This window comes from Dromiciops gliroides, chromosome 4, assembly GCF_019393635.1.
Source record: "Dromiciops gliroides isolate mDroGli1 chromosome 4, mDroGli1.pri, whole genome shotgun sequence".
NCBI classification, from domain to species: domain Eukaryota; kingdom Metazoa; phylum Chordata; class Mammalia; order Microbiotheria; family Microbiotheriidae; genus Dromiciops; species Dromiciops gliroides.
The window spans coordinates 138,335,779-138,357,863 of NC_057864.1; the positions used below are offsets into that span (position 1 = coordinate 138,335,779).

The window sequence follows — 22,085 nt, forward strand, 5'->3', positions numbered from 1 at the left end:
TAAAAGAAACTTTCCTACAAGCAGTCACAGCTAGCCAAAATGTTATTGCCTACCATACGAGGTAATGGGTTCCATATCACTGGTCATTTCCAAGGATAGTAAAGACGGGATTCAGGCTTCAAGGAGAGGTAGAACTAAATGATCTCTGACATCCTTTCCAACTCTAGGAGTCTTTTATTTATTGAAGGCATCTCTTGGAGAAATCGTAAATCAAAATTATTTCTTGATTTTTAATATATGTCACCAACTCATTCTTGATGGTACATTTTTTAAAAATGACTAAGAATTCTCTGGTTATGATAATCAAGAATTAGGGAAGGGATATGGTATAGGAGAAAATGCACCATAATTCATCCTATGAGACTTGGGTTCTAGTCCTAATGCCACCACTAACAAGTTTTGTGCACTATAGAAAGTCACTTAAACTCTCTGAATATCAGTTTCTTCATTTATACAGCATAATGATCAATGAGATTCTGAGGCCTCTGCAAGCTGTAATGTTACAAGAATAATATTAATGGGATTATGGATTAAGAGCTGTAAAAGATAGTCCAAATTCCTCATCTATAGAAATAATGAAACTGAAGCTCAGAAAGGTTAAGTAACATGGATAGAATTCAAACCCATGGCCTCTGAATCTAAATAGAGTGTCCTTTCTACTGTGTCAAATGGACATTCAGCTCCTACTTTCCTCCCTCTACTTCCTTTCACCTGATAAACAAGATGTTAAAAAATGTACTAGAAGGACAAATTTTGGATATGTGAACACAATGAATTCATTAAACTGGAATTTGCCCAAATATAAGATGGCATGACTTGTCAGTGTCTATATCATCCTAAAAGTGATGATATCATGTCCTTTGATAAGACTTGGATGCTGTGGAAAAATTGTGCTGCCTCTTTCAAAAGACTGCCATAAACATTGCTAATAATTTTATGTAACACCTCTTAAAAGACAAAATTAATTTGAAGAGAAATAAATCTATAATTACCTAAAAGGTAAGATAGAGACACAGAGTAGCAGTTTTCTAGTTTGCATTAATTTTCCATTAAGACTTCCACTAAAGGGTGCTAAGGGGTTTCCTGAGACAATTCCTTGTTTGGAGTTTTAAGGACAGTAAAACATGACTCACAGATTGACTACAGCTTGGCTTTAGTTGACATCTGGTTTAGGTTTGAGAGTCTGCAAGCAGTACAGATGTAGTCTCAATTAACCCTTTCACTGATGGTTTGATTGATGCTTCAAAGTGACAGTGAATGCAGTGCTAATGATTAGCAAGGAGATTTTTTTTCTTTTAATTACTTACACATTCCACACTTCTAAATAAGTGGAAATGTTCAACTTTCATGATATGGTAGTATGAGGGTTATTGCTGAATCATCTTAACTAATATTTAAGATGACAGATTTGGCATTTTTCAATAAAACAATGAAAGCACTCCTCACCACAAGCTAACATGCTTATAATATTTCACATATGGATCTGGGTTCCATCAAAAATGTCCCATCACCACCACTGTGTTTCAAAGAGTTAATGATTTGCTTAAGAGCCTTAACATTTGTAGAAACAAATTAAGTAATTTAGATAGGAGAAGATACCAAGAATAAAATGGTAAAATGTTGTAACCATGATATTTATGTAATTTCCATGTAATTAACCTATGACTATAAGAATTATTCTTCAATGAACCCTATGGAGATAATTAGATATACAGAAATGATCCAAGCAAACAATATCCAGTCTGTTCCAAATAGATAATAAAATCCAGAGGGATAAGGTAAGATGAAATTCAGTGCCTATTTAAAGGGATATGCCATTCAAATACATATAATTTCAGCCAAAGCCAGGAATTTCTGAATTGATCAAGTACCAGGTGATTTCAAAGAAAATAAAAGCAAGAAATGCCCCAGTTTTGTGACTGTAGATACATCTATGGGATCATCTTCCAAAGCCATCCACAACTCATGGAAAATATTGTTTGTTCCTGGGGTATTGGGACAATTCATTTTGCCCAAGGATTCCTATAACAATATTGTCATTTCTAGTAATTATGCTCTTAGTGTGTCTTCAAAGGCTTCCTCTTTGGGCGGGACAGTGGTCCCATATCAAGGATTTCAGAGACCCTTGAGTCCAATAACCAAGAATTGATATTCACTAGAAGAAGGAGATGGCAATGAGGTTGGTGTTTGCTCCAGGTCTGCTGATTTAGTGGTTCATTAGTGAGTATCATCAACCTATAGGAATGATTTGTGGGAGGAAAAATAATCTTGATGATTGAGAAAATTGTTCATAAAAGATAAAACTTCTATTTATCTTTTATTCTAAATAACATAATGTTTTTCCATTAAAAAAAGAGTCCTAGGTGCCCCACCACCAGCTTGAAGCATTTTCTGGTTTGCTGCCTCACTTCATTCCCAAGCAAAATGAAACTGACACAAGATCTAGTCAAAGCAAAGGGGCTTTCAGAAATTGTGTCAGCTTTGGTTTGCTGAATGTGTAAGATAAGAGTAGAAAGTTATAGCAGGGCCATGTAAAACAAAACAGAAGAAACAAAATAAGGGAAAAATGGTGAAAGGGAGCAAAATAAAGTAGGAGTTAGGGACTGAATCTGTGATTTCATTGGCATAGGAATTCCTGATAGAAGAAACTCCTTCTACCAAGGCAAGTCAGCAACTTCTTTGAAAGTTATATTCAAGAGTTGCCTGAAGCTATGAGACATTAAGTGACTTGCAAGGGTCACACAGATATTATGTCAGAAGCAGAATTTTAACCCAGATCTTCCTGGCTTTAAGGGCTGCTCTCCATTAAAAGAGAAAAAAATGCATAAAGAGAATTTTTTTAAAAGATGAAATACTTTAAACAAGTTTAGATTTTTTAGCTTGGAAATAAAAAGGGGTAAAAGGAAAACTTTATTTTCTTGAAGAATAAGGTAAGACAAGAATATAAGAATATAGACTGATAAAATAGGAGCTATAGAATCAGAAGTCCTGAGTTTGAATCCTATCTTTAACACTTAAAACTTATGTGACGTTGGGTAGGTCCCTCATTTTTCTGTGTCTCAGCTTCCTTTACTGTAAAATGAACTCAATACTACCTATCCTCTCAGGACTGGGTAGGAAGAAAGTTTTCCAACTCCCACACCAAACTATAAAGTATTAACCTCTTTCTGCGTGTGTGTGTGTGTGTGTGTGTGTGTGTATGTGTCTCAATCTTTCTCTGTCTCCCTGTTTCTATATATGTGTATGTTCATATATGTATTTGTGTGTATATATGTATACACATTTACATATGTATATGTGTATATACACATTCATACATACTTTTTTCCCCTCTTTTCTCTCATGTCCTTTCTTAGATAGTAAGTAAAGAATCTGTCTATCTTACCAGGGATCTAAAACAATTCTGAGTTGACAGGAAGCCTAAATTTCTTGATTATATTCTACATATCTACATGGAAGTAATTGGTTCAAACTTAAACAAAGGAGTATTGCTTTATTATTCTCCTAAATAATAAAGAGTTGAGGATAACAATAATTGGAATACTTATAATCGAAGATACTTAAGAAAAAGAAACAAAACTCAAAAAGAGCTTGCTTAAAATGACAAAGAAAGAAATCAGTCATTGAGAATGATGTGTTCTGTTCCAAAAGAATGTAACCCCATGGTGACAGAGTTATTCATTATGTGTGGTATTTACACTCTTGTTCTGTGATGTGCTAATGTTAGGTCTCCTTAGTAATGAATTCTACTGAAGTGAGTTAATATTAGTATGTACAATTTTGAAAGGAGAGTACATTTTGCAAAGTAAATATTATAATCAATATCAACTTTCAAAATGAAATATCAAATGTCAGAGAATAAATAATTTTCTTTCAATAATCATTCTTATTTTGTATAAGGCAGGAGAGCCATAGGGATAAATTTAGAAAAAAAAATAAGTATATTTTGCCTTAAGACAAAGCTTGAAGTTCTCTTACCAATATGGTTCATTGACAGCCTGAGAAATAGTGAAAATAAATGACCAGAAACTTGGCCCCCTTCACAAATGCCTTTGTTCCACAAGCAGAACTACCTTTGAAGTCAAAAGAAGTTCAAGACATTCATGGTATGGAAGGGACTAAGATGGGTTGGATATTTTTGGATTAATAAACTAAGACAGAAAAAAAAATCTAAGAAAATCTGTTACTAGATGCTTGTCTCACTGAGGAATAACTTAACAGACATCAAAGGAACAAATTAATTAATTAATGTAAAGTAGTTTTATAAAGTACAATGTAACTGGCAGATATCCTTATTGTATAACATTTTTTTTTACTGTTCAAAAGAAAGAAAGCATCTCAATTGCTTTAAGAATGAAATTGTATTGTCTCAATAATGACTGAAAAGATATATATGTATATGTGTATATAAAATATGTGTATATGTGTATATAATGGTATATAATGTATACATATATACACATATTTTTTAAAATTCATCTAGATGTGCTCTTTTTTTCACAAATTGAAGAGCATTAATGAATATCATCAAATCTAAAGTAGTTGGTGGAATGGAAAGCCTTAATTTGATTTTGAAAATAAATGTAACCAGTCAAATCAATGGAAACAAATAGAGTAAAAATCTAGTTTTGCCAAAGGGCCAAAGTAAAAACAGAAAAAGAACTTATTTGTGGATTGCTGCCTTCTAATAATGTTCTTTATACTTTAGGTGGCTTTAAAAACAAACAATTGGTAGATTTGAGAAAGATAAAGTCAAATTCCAATATTTTGGAATTATTCCAAAATTATTCCAATATTTCCTATTAATTCCAGTGGGGCACAGAAGATAAAGGGCAAGACATGAATTTCCATTCTGCTTTTGACTTACTTGCAAAACATTTAAGCTCTCTGAGCTTCAGATAGATCTTCAGGATTATAATTTATAAGAGTTGCCCATCTGCACTCGCAGAAAGGTAGTTTCCATATAGGAGTCGCTCACATCAATTAACTGATGTTCTGGATCCTTGCTCCCCCAAACACTTCATATTTGGAATCTCCAATCTCCCAGTATTTCAAGACAACTCTAAAGGTTACTAGCGGAATCATCCTCACTCTTCCCAGGCTTGTTATTTTATTTCCTGCCTGAATGATTAGGGTCAAGTACTCTTAATTTACAAGATGAGCAATAACAAAGAAAAAATGAAGGGCTATTTGGCCAATCTGCCTCACATTCTATGTGCTTTTTCACAGATGCAACTGTAGTGGTATTGAGATAATTGAAGAAGGAATGTCAAATCTTGAACAATATCAGTGCTAATGTCCCAGGGCTTTGAATAACAAATAGAATGAGGAAAATAAGGGTAAAATTAAGGATACTAAGATAATCCTAACATAGTTTAAATTAAAAATACGTTTACTGAAATTCAGTCAGGAGACTAGTATGATCAATAAGGTAGATTACTTCATAAATGACATGTAAAAAATTTTGTTTAGTCATTTTTGTTCACTCATGTCTGACTTTTTGTGACCCCATTTGGGTTTTCTTGGCAGCATCCTGGAGTGGTTTGTCATTTCTTGTCCAGCTCATTTTACAGATGAGTAAACTGAGTGACAGCCTAAGTGATTTGCCCAGGGTCACACAACTAATAAATGTCTGAAGTCAAATTTGAACTCAGAAATATAAGTCTTCCTGAATCCAGGCTTGGCACTCTATCCACTGTGCCATCTAGCTGTCCATGTAAAAAATAAGATGGCTTCAATTATGGGATTATAAAAAAAGTGAAAAGATCCCTGAATGATTATTTAGAAAATGCACTTTGGAGAATTAATAATACTTTTCTATGATGTTGCTCAGAGACTTGAAATTCAGCAACCAAAAAAAAAAATCTTATCCCATTTTAACTGCATAATGGAAAAAAGTTACATCATTATTAAATATTTTGATCAAAGACAGCAAAATCATATAACAGAATAGTTGTCATTGTTCTTCATTCTGATGTGGTAATTTTCCACTTGTAAAATAGCACCAGTTCTCTTTCAAAAGAGAAATTGGGAGCAGGTAGATGGCACAGTGGATAGAGCACTGACCTTGGAGTCAGGAGGACCTGAGTTCAAATCCGGCCTCAGACACTTAACACTTACTGACTGTGTGACCCTGGGCAAGTCACTTAACCCCAATTGCCTCACCAAAAAAAAAAGAAAGAAAGAAAGAAAAGAGAAATTGGACTAAAAGAGACCAGGTGATCCAGGTATTTCAGATGTTAATGCTAGCACTGCCTACCAAGATCTTTCCTGGCAATCTAGGGCTAGGGTGTGGATGATTGAGGAAGTCAGTCAAATCATTCCACCCTACTTAAAATGAGTGAAAAGACAATCCTTATATCTTAAGGAGGTAAAAACAATCAACCAATATCCATCATAGATTTTAGTTTTTACAACTCTAGTCAAAACTTTCTAAAAGCCTGAAAAATAATTCTCACCTGATAATCCTGGGGGGAAACACATTGGTGGGCGATAGCTTTGCACAAGAACTAGAGACTTGTGGTAAGTGGGAGTTGAGATAAGGACCCTAAGATTAGGGTCCTTCATATGTGTGCTTACACTTGCTTAAAAGTTTAAAAACATGTAGAAAATTAAGGGTTATTATTTCCAATAGAGACCTTCATATCAATTGTTTACTGCGTTTTGGCAGCTGGCAGTGAGAATTACTTTGAAGAATAGGTCAATTATCCCATTAGGAAGGTATGGCAAAATTTCAACACACACCAATTTACCTACTATGCTCTTTGGGCCAAAATAAGGCTATGCAAATTTCCTGTACATTCTTCTAGATCACATTATATCTAGCATTCATAGCCCTTTTTTCCCCCACTGACTTTCACCTTACCCTCGTTCAGGCCCTTGTCAGCTTACACTCACATTATTACAATGGCCTAATTGGTGCTCCTCCCTCAAGTATTTCCCCCCTCTAATTTTCCCCCAATTTGGAAAAAAAAAGTGGTTTTTCCACAAGTTTAGGTCTATGTCACTCACTCCCCAGCCCTTCCAACTCAATAAATTTCAGTGGATTCCTATTATCTCTCGGATCAAATATAAATAGCTCTGTTTGACATTAAAAGCTCTTTATCACATGGGTGCATCTTACTTTTCCAACCTTATTTCATATTACTTCCTTTCTCACACTCTATGGCAAAGCCAAATTACTGCATTGTTCTCACACAGGGCACTCAATCTCTCATTTTAGTGCCTTTGCACTGGATGTCTTCCTTGCCTGGAAAACATTCCTTCTTTACTTCTGCTTCTTGGAATTCTTAGATTCCTTCAAGACTAAATTCAATTATCCCCTTCTGTAGGAGGCATTTCTAATTCTCCCTGGCTACTAAAACCTCTACTTCACCCAAGCTTACCTTGTATCTATTTTGAGTATTATTTTTATACAGTTCTGCAAAATTTTTGTAGATATTGTTTCCCTCAGAGCATATGTTCCTTGAGATTAGGGGCTCTTTCACTTTTGTTTTTGTAAACCTGTTGCCTAATATTATGCCTGAGCACATTAGGTAATAAATAAATGTATGTTGATTGAATGGAATACAATAATATTAACATTTTGTTGCATATCTCCTATAGATAAATCAAAAAGTACTCTAGGAGTGCTACTTCATATCTTTTTATAGGACGATAATTTTGCCTAAAAATCTAGCATAGAATTCAAATCTAGGAGATGTTACTAGCAATTATAGTATATGAAATGGATCCCTTTTCCCCTTCATGGTACATGGCCAAGATGTGAACTTGGCTTACTAAAAGAAACCACAATTAGAGAACACTACATAAATCAAGCTCTAGGAAAATGAGTAATGTTAACAGTGCAGAGATAAGAGTCTGCCACAATTCTAAGGTTCTTAAAATAGTTTTAAACTCTTCTTTAATGTAGAACTGGGGTAGCCTATTCTTCCCTTCTCATAATGAATCATATAACAGTAAAGTTGATATGTACCTTAAGAAACACCTAAACCAATGGCCTCATTGTAACAGATCAAAAGACAGAGGCATAGGTATATTAAATACCCAAGAAACATTCAAATAATGGCATAGCCCAAACTAGAATCTCAGTCTCTGGGATCTCACATAGGAATCTTTCTTTCTTTTTCAGTAATAGTGATGATAATAATAATAATAGCCTATGAAACTGATAAGATCCAAGAAGAATTCAAAAGGCCTTCCATGAGCGACATCCACATGAACTCAGCTAAAGTCATCAAAGAAGCACTGAATAATGATTGAGTCCAACAGATTTGTTTACAGAAACAGAGAGGTTAGTGATAACAATGCAAATTATTGCATTTCACAAAATGTTAAAGAAAGGTTATCTTTAGGGAGACCAAGCCTGATAGCCCAATGAAAATTATGCAAGGAAATGGCAGAAATTGTGCAACCTACCTCTAAAGATTACAAAAATTAAAAAAAAATAAAGATGACAAAAATTTGACACCTATTGAAAACCTATAAAAACATGATCAAATGACTTGAATGGCAAATTATATAGCTGATGTTCATCATCTTCTATAAACTAACATATGACAAATCCCTAAATATCCCTCAGAATTCACTAACTAAACTATGCTAGAACTGGAACACATCATCACATACAAAAAACTAGTACATACAATCTGCTGGTCATAACATCCATTAAAAAACTCAAGGGGCAGCTAGGTGGCACAGTGGATAGAGCACTGGCCCTGGAATCAGGAGGACCTGAGTTCAAATCCAGCCTCAGACACTTAATGCTTACTAGCTGTGTGACCCTGGGCAAGTCGCTTAACCCCAATTGCCTCACTAAAACAAAACAAAACAAAACAAAACAAAACAAAAAAACCAAAAAACTCAAGAGGACAAATCAAAACCATGTGTAGATAGGAATAGGTATATAACCTCTCATCCATCCTGTGTGCTACTAGAGCTGTTTCAAAAATTCATTCAGGCCTTTTTCAGCTTCTGACTTACAAGATGACCAAGTAGTGGAGGAACGACGGGCAGGTATGCCCAGAAGGGCTGCGGCCAAGTGCAGCCCCTGCGCCGCATCAACTGCACCTGCTGCCCAAGGGACAAGGCCATCAAGAAGTTCGTCGTCCACAGCAACGTGGAAGGTGGAAGCCGTGGCCATCGGGGACGTCTCTGAGGCCAGTGTTTTTGACTCTTATGTGCTGCCCAAGCTGTTTGTGAAACTACATTACTGTGTGAGCTGCACTATCCACAGCAAGGTAGTGAGGAATCGATCTCGTGAGGCACAAAAGGATCGGACACCCCCACCCCACTTCAGACCCACAGATACTGCCTCCAGACCCCCTCCAAAGCCCATGTAAAGAGCTGTCTGCCTATGAAAAATCCTGAACTAATCAGAGGAAAATAAAATGGTTGGTTTACCAAAAAAAAAAAATGCATTCAGAAACCTATACAAGAAACCTAACATCCGAATACTTTTATTCAATTACAAGTGGGTATTATTATATCTACTTGTGTGATATTTCACAGAATACTAAACATAGAAGGCTAAAAATAGTAGGAGAATGACTTGTCCTGGGATAGCTCCTATCTGAACTATGTTGAAGAGGATTAAAGAATGAGATATTATTAATTATAATAATAGATGATATATAGCACTTTAAAGTTTGCAAGGCACTTTACATATCTTATCTGATCTGTACCTTTCAGTGGCCTTGTGGAATAGATAACACAGGTTCCAGAAGTTTTCCTGGCTATTTATTTCTCAACACACCTAACTGCATTTCACAAAGGATGTGGATAATCACAAAGAGAAGCATAATAAGAAAGTTGAGGAGACTTGAATCCATGCCATAAGATCAGAGAAAATGACACTGTAACTTAGTACTTGCATGATTTGGGACAGTGAACTCGACCATTCTAAGCCTTAGTTTCCTCGCCTGTAACATGAGGAGTTTAGTCACAGAGGATCTCTGTTTCATGCCAGTTTTAAATCTATGATCCTATGATATGACAACTGTCTTAAAGATTACAGAAAGGAATTAGGTTTGTTTTGCTTCACCCAAATAATCAGGCATGCTGGAATACCTGAAATGCCTGAATTATTCACATTTACAGTGCCAATTTCCACTGGATTGGTATAAATTCTATATTTTTTCATAATAATAACTTTGAATAGTAAAACTTCAAATAAATGTGACCACTCCAGAAAATTAATTATTCATGCTAATTGGGAACTAACACTATAAATTTCTTGTGAGTTCATTTATATTAAAAAATTGATTGCATTATTTTCTATTAATATCTCATAAAAACAATGACATGGGGTTGCATTTCTAAATCTCCCTAAACTGCTGACTAAAGTAGGGTTTCCATATTTCTACCGTTGTCATCTGGATGATGGTTTTATTTTCTTGCTTAGTGTGACTGACATAGAATTTCAGAAAGGGTCCTCAAAAACATTATAACAAATAGGATCATAGATTTAAAATTGGCATGTAACTTAGAGATCTGTAGGATTCATTATTTGCACCAATTGAAACCTAGCTATATATTCAGTGATTATTTTCCTGCCATAGTAGTATCATTATTGCTGCTATTTCTAAATACCTTTTAAAAATACTTCTTTTAGCATTCCTATCAATGCCTGGGGAGCATATTATTATAAATGTCCTATGTTTTAGAGAATGTATTTAATTTTTAGACAGATTCAAAATTCAATTGCATACATGTTGGTCAATAAAGAGAACAATCAAGCTAGGTAATCCTCTTTTTTGGTTAAAAAGATGATGTGATTACAAATTATGGGACTTACCAGACAGTTTTGAGATTGAGATTTTTGCGTGGATCATAGCTATTCTTAAGAAAATTTGAAGCATTCCAAAAGAATTTTGAACAATGATGGCAACATCTAAATATTTATGGTCCCAATGTGACTCATTAGAAGAAAAACCTTCTGAAAGGAATGAACTTTACTTATTTATTTTTGCATTTCTTTGTGTCTCAAATCCTTAGCAAACTCCATAACATAAAATAAATCTGAATAAATGATTCTTGTATTCATGTATGAGATAGTTGGTTTATTTTTAAAATTCACTACACTGATCTCATACTCTTCAATTAATTTGCTTCCATATTTCAGTAGAACTGTGATTTCATCAACATTGGTGTTGCCTTCTAATTTAATGTTTGACTGGTCTATATCTACTGATAACTCCCCGATGGCAGAGTCCACTTAACCTGCTGTCTACTCTGCCTGCTGGTGATGTTCTCTCTCTATTTTTTTTTTTTGAGGCAATTGGGATTAAGTGACTTTCCTAGGGTCACACACCTATTAAGTGTCTGAGGCTGGATTTGAATTCTATCCACCACCCCAATGAACTGCCCCCCCCAATATATTTTAACATTATGTAGATACTAGGACAGCACAGTAGCTGCCCATCTATCATTCTTTTGCTCTTACTACATGACTACTTCATCCATTTTACCATTTGCCTATTCCTTAGATATCTTTTATGCCATTTGTGACATAAGAGTAACAACTGATAACAATGAACATATCTACCACATACTTAATGCATATCTCATAATTAATTTATATCTAACACATATTTCTCCATTTTCAGTTTTTATGATGTTCCATGATTTATTTACTGATTTGGATCACTAAAGAGATACAGATATTTATAAAGATAATTTTTTTTTCAAGGAACAGCATGGGATTCTTCAAAGTGTGTATTTTATCAAATGTAATCAAACCCACTTTCTTCTTTCCTATTAAAATATGGGTATTGTCATTCCAGATTACTGTTCAGTTCAGTGTCTAACCTACACACACACACACACACACACACACACACACACACACACACACACACACACACACTGATAGAAGAGTTCAATAGGCTGCTTATACAACTCTATACTTATCTGTACCATAGACTTGTTATTTCTTTCTTTCCTTCCTTCCTTCCTTCCTTCCTTCCTTCCTTCCTTCCTTCCTTCCTTCCTTCCTTCCTTCCTTCCTTCCTTCCTTCCTTCCTTCCTTCCTTCCTTCCTTCCTTCCTTCTACTATGAGGACAAATTCTATTGAGTGGTAAATCGTACTTGGGCCTTTTTCTCTCCTGGGACACTGATACCACTACAAAGTTACCTCCCTATTCAGAGGCTTTCTATATTCTCCAGGATGAAATCTAAAGTCCTCTTTAGCACTCAAAACCCTCATTAGCCTGTCTTATTTCTACCTTTTCAATTATCTTACACTTTACTTTCCCCAATATACTCTACATTCTATTGACACAGGCTTCTTTGTTATTCCTCAAATAAGACATTTCATCTCCTGACTAGAAACATTTTTTTTACTGGCTGCCTCTTTTCTCTCAGGCCTAGAATTCTCTCACTCATCTCCACCTTTTGACTTCCTTGTTTACCATCTAGTCCCAGCTAAAATCCCATCTTCTACCAAAAGCCTTTCCCTACCCACCTTTAATCTATTGATTATCTCCAATTTATCTTGTTTACATCTTGATTTTACATAATTATTTGCATGTTGTCTGACTGTTGCCTCTCCCATTAGACTGTTATGTTCCTTGACTTCAGGGGGTATTGATTTTTACTTTGAAACTTTAGCACCTAAAATGATGTGTGGCCCATAGTAGATTCTTGTTAAGTCTTTGACTGACTTTGGAAGGTTCTGAGGCCTGATGCCAAACAAACAAGAGAATCTGGAGGACTTTACCATCTATAGAGTAACTAAATTCAATTTGAATTCTTCAGTGGACATTATCAATGACTTTTTTGACACCCTTGGCCAGGAAACATTCCCCTTGTTTTTTTTTTTTGTTTGTTTGTTTGTTTGTTTTATTAAATATCCCCCTTGCCTAATAGTAATAAATAAATTAGCATTAAACAATGCTGTCTATATTATCTGTAAAGGTAAGCATATCATCTAAATACATGTTTTGGAGCTATCTTTTTTAAAGGCAATCCTTTAAGGTTATATTTTTAATCTATTGAATGCATTTGATTTCCCCTGCTCCCCCTAGACTTTGGATTTGGGTGGTATATGGAGCTCTAGTAAAGAAATCTCTTATAGCAATGAAGATCAACTAACACGTATTAAGTGCCTACTATCTGTCAAGTACTAGAGATACAAGTACAAAGAATTAATTAATCCCTACTTATAATGAGTAACCCTGTTTGCCTTAGTTTCCTCTTTTATAAAATGAGCTAGAAAGGAAATGGTAAACTATGTAGGTATGTTTGCCAAAAAACAGCGCATGAGGTCACAAAGAGTCAGACATGACTGAAAATGACTCAACAATAACAATCACAACTTGTAATGAGAGAAGTGAGAGAAGGGAATAACTCTCTCTACGCATAAATATATATATATTATATAAATAATATATATTATATATGATACATAGTATATATAATAGTATACATAGTAAGTTCTATCATCCATCTATCTATTATCTATCTATCATCTATCTATCCATCCATTCATCCAGTGCCTACTATGCACCAGGCACTGTGCTGTGGTTTTTTTTTAAACAAATATTATATATATCATTTGAGCCTTACAACAATGATTGGAGGTAAGTGCTATTATCCCCATTTTACAGTTGAAGAAACTGAGGCAAACATGTTAAGCGACTTTCCTAGGGTCACACAGCTAGTAAGGGTCTAAGAGTGAATTTAAACTCAGATCTTCTTGATTCCAGTTCTGGTCTTCTATCCACTATGCCACCTAGGTGCTTCAATAAGCTCATTGATTTGTTATCTTAATGAATTGAGGGAGACACTGGGAGGTAAATTTTTTTTCAAAAGGTCACATTAGTCAGTATATATCAGAAACAGGACTGGAATAGCTAGTATATGTTTATTATCTATTCAGATAAAAGCATAGATAGCAGGCTTATCAAATTTTCTAATGACAATATTGAGGAGGTGCAGCTAAGAGATCAGATGAGAGGGTCAAAGGTGAGGTGTGAACCTAGCTCAAAGTGGTTCTAAAATCAGTTCTCTGTTTACTAATCCCATTCCCCCTTTCAAAAATATTACTGAATAAAAAAGAGAATATTTTATTAAGTGAATTATTTGACCATGAATAGTAGTAGTAAGAGTAGTAGTAGTAGTAGTAGCAGTAATAATAATCAGCAGTCAGCCTTTTATGATTTGCAAATAACTTTATAAAACTTATATCATTTTTTCCTCTCATAATTCTCATTTTATAGATGTGGGTACTAAGAAGGAGAAAGGTAAATGACTTATCAAGGGTCACACAACTATTCATTATCTGAGGCTTGATTTGAACTCAGTTCTTCCTGAGGTCCAGTATTCTGTCCACTACCCCACCCATATACTCATTGTGGATATAATTGAGATTATAGAATGTAAGTTCTTCCAGTAGAATTTAAGATCTTTGAGAGCAGGGATATTTTTCACTTTGGTCTTTGTATCCCTCCCCACCTAGCACTGTGACTCTCACATAGTAGGTGTTTTTAAATTAGCTTGATATTACTAATTAGCACCTATATAGCAATAGAAGTTTTACAACACATTTTATGTAAATGTTGATTCATTTTATCTTCACAACCACTCTGTGAGGTAGATAGTATCATTATTCCATTTTAAAGACCTGGAAAGAGATTGAAAGTGGTCAGGTGACTTGCCCAAAGTTACACAGCAAGTATCTGAGATACAATTTTAATTCAAGTGTTCCTGACTTATTCTGTATATGGTGCATCATCTAGTTGCCTCAATAAATACTTGATAAGTTGAAATGAATTATACCTTCCTTAAAAGATTTTTTCTAGAGATGAAAAAGTAGTCAAATGAGTGATTAATGCTGTCTTAATCACTTTTTTTTCAGTGGTAAAATTGTCTGCTTGTTTCCCTATTGATTGGCATCTTCCCCTCTTTCACCTATCTTGATCACTCCATCAATGCCCTCAGACTTGTGTCACCCCCAGCATGGGCCTCGTCTGTACATACTCAGTCTGCTCCAGCTGCTTTTCCAGACTTTTTTTTCCCTCTCTTTTCACTTCCACTTCCACATGTAGCATATTGAGGAAAGAGGTGTCAGAGTCCAAATGTGGTGGCTCCACTGTCATTGAAGAAAATAGAAACATTGACAGATTGTTTCCATTTTTTCATCTGTTTGCTGTCGTCATTCAAATGTCATCTTTCAATGCTCTTGGGATGATCTGGTTTAACTGATGCCAAGGTTTCTTGTAGATTCATATCCTCAGTCTGATGAAGTAATACTGCTCATAATCTTCCCCTGCCTTCCACATTTTGTTTTTCAAATGAGTTTCTCCTCTAAAATAGAATTGTAATGTATATAATATAAATTCAGTCCAACCAGAATCTCATTTTAAAAGACTAAGAACTGTTTAACAGATTTATCCCTTATGGAAAACTCAAATCATATGGCAGACAAGTTTAGATCTAAATATGCAGTGGGGTGTTCATGTACAAATGGGATTTATAAATAAAAAAGTTGAGAGTAGCATCATCAAAAATGATCATACTCATAACTATTACTATTTCTGGACTAATTCATACAATGTGAAGTACTCTTTTGTTGGTTGGTTTGTTTTGAACATTTTGTTCATGAATCCTTCTATGATTAAAAGATAATCTCAAAACCCAGAAAAATCTATATAGTATCATTTGTACAATAAAAGTGCTATGGTTCTTAAGGGATCAAAAATTTGAAACAATTAGAAAAATAATTTGGCTTCAATTTTAGTGGATGAGGTGTTGATACACAAAACTACATGCCACAATAGAAAAAGCTCTGGAGACCTGAGGTCTAGTTCTGCTTCTTCCACTAACAAACATTGAGCAGTGTTCTTCCATCTCTTGTTCCTAGTTATCTCATCTGGAAAATGTGAGAGTTGGACTACATGACAGATATACACATATTTTAACATTATATGATTGCATTTTTTTAGTCACTTTATGGTAATGTTTTGTTTTCCTCTTCAAGAATGGTTTGGAGTTGAACAAAAAAGATTTTAGTTATTAATAAAGGTTTCATTGAGACCTGTCAAAATACAGACTTTTATTAGGTATGTTATAGATGCAAATATTTCTTTAATCCAAAATGATACAACTAATGCAACCAAAACATACAAGTAAGATGACTAGGGAAGAATTTTCACAAGAACGTCCATGCCTAGTTCAGGTAACGTAATTACTTGACTCTCTGTACATGTTGAATTGATTTAAGTCATGTGGCAAGAACTATAATTTCTACCCTAGAATGATACCAGTATAGAAGACATCACTTGACATGACTGCATCACGAAGGGCTGCTGACAGTCAGGAGAGATCAAAAGCAGATCGGGTTGCTTAACAAACTATATGTCACTGAATTCAGAAAGACAAGGCTGAGAGCCCCAGAGAGTTATGAAACCTGGAGGCAATTGTAGGAGCCAAACATAGTGGGGGTATTAATAAAATTCTAAACTGGGTTTCAGCCTTCCTTATATTAAAATGTCTGGTATATAATACATTTATACTTTGCCTTCCACCTTTGGATAAAACAATCTAAGTTTCTACACAGAAAAAAGAAAACTGATCACCTTGAGATAATGTGATTCAAAATCATGTAGTGTGTCCTTACAATCTGCATATATTTTTCACTATAATTTCCATTTCCTTATTTAAAAATAGAATTTACTTCTCAAGAATATGATATAAATATGCAACTAGTAAAATTGCCATAAAGTTACTAAATTTTTTCCAAAGAAATAATTTACATACCTTCTAACACATGAAAAAAGAATCCATAAGAAGCAATTAAAGGGGGAAAACACAGTCAAACCCCCAAACTATATTTAAGTAAATATGCCTATTGTTGTGATATTCTGACAAAAAAATCTATTGTGGTTATTATTTTAAGTACATTCCATTTGAAATTCCACAAAGGTATGAAATGAGTTTTTAAAGGTTTTTTGTTTGTTTGTTTTAAGAACAGAGAAATCAGTGAAAGGATATGACTGCCTTGTGGTGAGATGGGATGATGATAATGGAAGTAATAAAGAAGGTAGAATTGCTCAGTCTATTTTTTGCTTCTGTTTTCTCTACCAAAGAGAATAATCTTTGGACTAGAAAGACTAGAACAAAAATGGCTTATTGGGAATGGAAACCCAGGAAAAGTAGGGTGATAGTAAGAACATTTAGCTTCTTCTGAAAAGTTCCATTTTCCAGGCACATAAAAAGTATATCCCATGGTAATGAACAAATTGTCAGATTTGATTCCTATCCTACCACCAACCATTTTTTAATGATTACAGAGAATTAAAAAAAAAGTTTTGCTTAAACTGGACAAACCAAATATTGTCCCAGTTTTTTTTTTCTCAAATTGGGGGAGAGGTTGTAAATTATACATCAGAAGTCAATGAGCATAGCTTCATTAAGAATAAATCATTTTAGACTATTGACAAAGTGATTAGATAAGCACATTAGGGCTATTTAGATATAGTTTATCTTGATTTTAATAATTTTTGACAATTTCTTATGGTATCCTTATGGAAAAGATAAAGAAGTATGGCTAGAAAATAATAGGTTAGGAAATAATATAGATATATTTACTTAGGACAGGTTAAATAGGTAAAACTAAAGAATAACTGTTAATAGTTGAAGTCTGCTTGAAATCTACTTGGAAGGAGATCTTTACTGTAGTTCCCTAGGGATTTGCCCTTGATGTTTTCCAATATAATATTTTTATTATCTATTCAGATAAAAGCATAGATAGCAGGCTTATCAAATTTTGTAATGACAATATTGGGGAGGTGTAGCTAAGAGATCAGATGACAGGGTCAAAATTCAATTAATCCAAATCAACCAATTAAAATTTATTTAGCAACTATTATGTACAAGACACTGGATTAAAAAAAACATTTTAGATCCTAGCATATTAGGGAAAATTTTCAAGGCAAAAATTAATATGTAAACACATGTAGGAGGTTAGATGAAATGGCAGTCCTTATACAAAGAAAAAGATTTGGGCTTCTTAGTGACTTAGAAAACTCATTCTGGGCTAACCCTATATGATATGGCCATCAAGAAAGCTAATGAATCTTATTCTACATTAAAAATGCAAACAGTATCCTGTTTTATTTATTTATTTATTTATTTATTTATTTATTTATTTATTTATTTATTATTTGTTTTATAACTGTTAAATGTCAGCTCAATTAAAAGAAATCAACCAATACTTTTTATATGCAGCATTCTCTTTGTTGAAAATACAAAAATGAAAAATGAAGTCATCTAGTTTTTTCTGTCTAAGACTTTACAACCAATTTACATGATATATCTATAAAAGAACATACAATAAGGTAGAGACACTAACATATTCTAATAATACTTAGGAAGGGCTGGTTCACATGGAGGGGAAGGAGAGGGAAGGTTCCAGAAGACTTCATGGAGGAAGTGCCCATTGATCTGGACTTTGAAGTAATAGGTCGAGATGAAGTGGAAGGATGTTGTGGTTATTGACAGGGCAGTTTATTCAAAGTCATAGAGATAGGTGATTACAGGATGAAATTAAAACACACCCAACAGTCCAATTTTGTATAATTATTCCAAAAAGTAATTCTGAATAAGGCCACATAAGCAGATGGAAGCCATACTATCTTAAGTTAACATTCAGTATTTAGTGATGTCTGCCAAAAGGAAATCCCTTAACAAATGCTTGCTCAGTAAAAAAAAAAAATTGCATTGGATTTTAGAGCTTATGCTAACATTTCCATGAGATATTTTTAAATCTAATGTCCTGTGACCTTTTTCTTAACTTCATGGCAACAGGAAAGGTATTTAGGAGCAGAAAGTAGAGGCGATGGGCTAATAGGCCTTAAGTCAGGACGATCTGTATTAAAATCTAGTCTCAGGCACTCACTAGCTATTTGGCCCTGAGCAAGTCTATTGACCTCTGTCTGCCTCAATTTGCTCAACTGTAAAATGGGGCTAACAATAGCTCCTATTTTGCAGGATTGTTGTGAGGATCAAATGAGATGATATATCTCTAGTGCCTAGCACAGTGCTTAACACATTATAGGTACTTAATAAAAGCTTGTTCTCTTGCACATGAGTATGCACACACAGATACACACACACACACACACACACACACACACACACACACAGAGTTTTCCACTAAAGATTAACTTTGGTGTCTCATTTTGTCATAAGAATGACTGGAGGCTATGTGAATGGTTCATAACTATGACAGATTCTACTAAACAAGAAGATTTTCAAGTATAGGTCTTGAAATGGATTGTATTTTTCACTTTTAAGCACTAATTTAATTTCAGAGAATCTGCCAAATGATGTTTTTTTTTTATCCTGCTTCAGTAATTTATGACTCTCATCTATAGAATTGTTGTCTGTGTTCCACCTAAACTGGCCCACTTCATATTCCTCCAAATCAAAAGTTGATCTCTCATTTCTCTACCGTTCTGCTGGGTCTCCCTCATACCTGTGATGTACTACTTCCTAAATTCCACTTCTAAGAATCCCTGGATTGATTTAAGAAGCAGTTCATGTACAACATCTTATGGGAAGCTTTTCCAGATCAATCCAAAAGCATTTATTACACATTTGTTATGGGTCTGACCCTGTGTTAAGCACCACAAATACAAAAAAGAGAGAGAGAGAGAGAGAGAGAGAGAGAGAGAGAGAGAGAGAGAGAAAGCATAGTCACTGACTTCAAGCAGCAGACATTCTATTGGGGAAACCTAGGGATCATACACAATAATTTTAGAGTGGAAGTCAAATCAACCAGTATTGATTAGGTGCCTACCATGGGCCAGGAATTGTGATAAGCTCTAGGGGTACAAAGAACATCAAAAATAATTGCTACTTTCAAGAAGCTCACATTCTAAAGAGAGAAACCACAAGTAAATAACTATGGACAAAGAAGATAGATGCAGAACAGACTGGACATACTCAGGAGAAGGAAAGCACTAGCATTAAGGGGGACCAGAAAAGGCTTCTTCCAAATTTTCCCTGAGACTTGACATAAGCCAAGGCATCTAGGAGTTAGAGATAAGGAAAGAGAGAATTCCAGGCATGAGAGATAGACAACCAGTGCAAAGGTACAGAGATGCGATGTTGTGTCTGAAGAACAATCAAACCAAATAGCACTGAATTATACAATATATGGAGGAGCATTGAATTGTGAGAAGATGAGAAAAGTCAAGAAGGAGCCAAGTTGTGGAGAGATTTGAGTGCCAAAAAGTTTTATTTAATATTTTGTCCATTCATTCATTAATTTATTTTTAATCCTGAAACTAATAGGCATCCACTGCAAATTACCGAGCAGGAAGGTAACATGATCAAACTCACAGTTTAGGATGATCCCTTATTCAAAGGAAGGGAGACTCATGAAAAAAGCTTTTTCAGTAGTCCAGGGGAGAGAAAAATGCCAAGGGCTTGCCCCAGGATTGCAGCAGATCCCTCTAATTGTTAATGCATTCTCTTTCTTTAAATTATTATATGTTATTCTGCTTGTTCATACCTCCTCCATAGTTTGAAACAGCTTGATGAAGCAATCGATAGAGAGCTGTACTTGGAATAAGGACAAGTTGAGTTCAAATCCTGCTTCAAACACTCACTAGTTGTGTGACCCTTGATAAATCCCTTAATCAGACCTGCCTCCATTTCTTTATCTGTAAAAAGAAGCTAATTATAGCACCGACCTTCTAGGATTGTTGTGAGGATCCAATGAGATATTTGTAAAGTGTTTTACAAATTTCAAGGCACCATGTAAATTTTAACTATTATTGTCATTATTATTATGTTTATGTTAGAATACTGGCATATCCTTGATGGCGGGGAATATGTTTTGTTTTGTTTTATTTTTTTGTATATCTGATGTCTAGCAGACTGTAAGTGCTTAATGTGTCTACTGAGTCAAATTTGAATACCTACACTAATGCAATCACTCATTCTTGAAGTTTTTCAGTTTGTGAAAATTTAATGGGAAATGGACATTCATAGCATAGTAGTTCATGTGTAACTGATTTGATAGGAAAAGGAAGAATGGAATCACTGTCTACCATGAAAAAGCAAATCAAGTCATTTGTTATAAAGATAAATGTATAACTCTGCTATCGAATCTTCTGTAACTGTAGCTTTGAAATCTTATTTGACTTATTTCTCTTATTTGAACAATGTGTGAATCCAAACCTGGCTCAATGTTGAAATTATGATTCTTAATTATGATTCTAGCACACCCCAGAAATATCTACCTTATTCCAAAGAGCTAAAGCACCATAAAAGGAAATGTTTTCCTCTAAAATATCCAGAAATATTATTGAGTTGACTGCATTTATTTTGTTTTATTTGGTTTGTTTTGGGTTTTTTTTATAGTTTCTTTAGGAAAAAAGAATAAATGATTATTTTTTTCTGTAAGGAGAAGCATTTAATCAGTTTATACAATAACTTTGCCTTTTGTTGGCAGATTGTGAGTCAATGAAGACTAGTATGAGATGAGCAAGGAATTGTCTTAGGCATTGTCCATCTATAGGAGAATCTCCATCAAAAAGAGTATTTAATGCTTTCCTCTATGTATGCCTTCTAGTTTTTTTAATGTAACAACTCTTTAAAAAATAAAATTTTCCATCATCTTTTTATCTCTTTTTCAGCTGAATGTCTCGTTCCTCTACCTGTACCTATTGCCAATAATACCAGATTTGCTCAGTATACATCTGTGCTTGATGTAGTTAGACCAAAGCTTAAGATAGCAGAAATGTTCTCAGGAAAGAAATAGGATAAAGAAGGTTGCCTTATTTGAACACAAATAAAACCCTTGGCGAAACTCTGTTGGGAGCACTTGCTTTTGTCTGGATTCTACTTTTAATTCAAAAAGTTCTTTGGAAGAAAGCTACAACACCTCCAACTCTTTGCCTTTAAAAATAACAGTAATAACCAGATGCCCAATAACCTGCTGGGTCTTTTTGTAACACTGTCATCACTTATGCTTAAAGGGTGAGATTTTACTTCCATAAAAAGTCACATAATTCAGAAGCTACAAATGGAGGAGACAGAATGTTTATAAAATTTATAAAAAGAAATAAATATAA

At 34.4% G+C, this 22,085-nt stretch overlaps 1 protein-coding gene across 2 annotated transcripts in view; it reads right to left on the minus strand.

Moving 5' to 3' along the window:
• FMN2 (formin 2) overlaps positions 1–22,085 on the minus strand; it is a 453,587-nt gene that overhangs the window by 147,475 nt on the left and 284,027 nt on the right. The gene's annotated exons all lie outside the window — the stretch shown is intronic.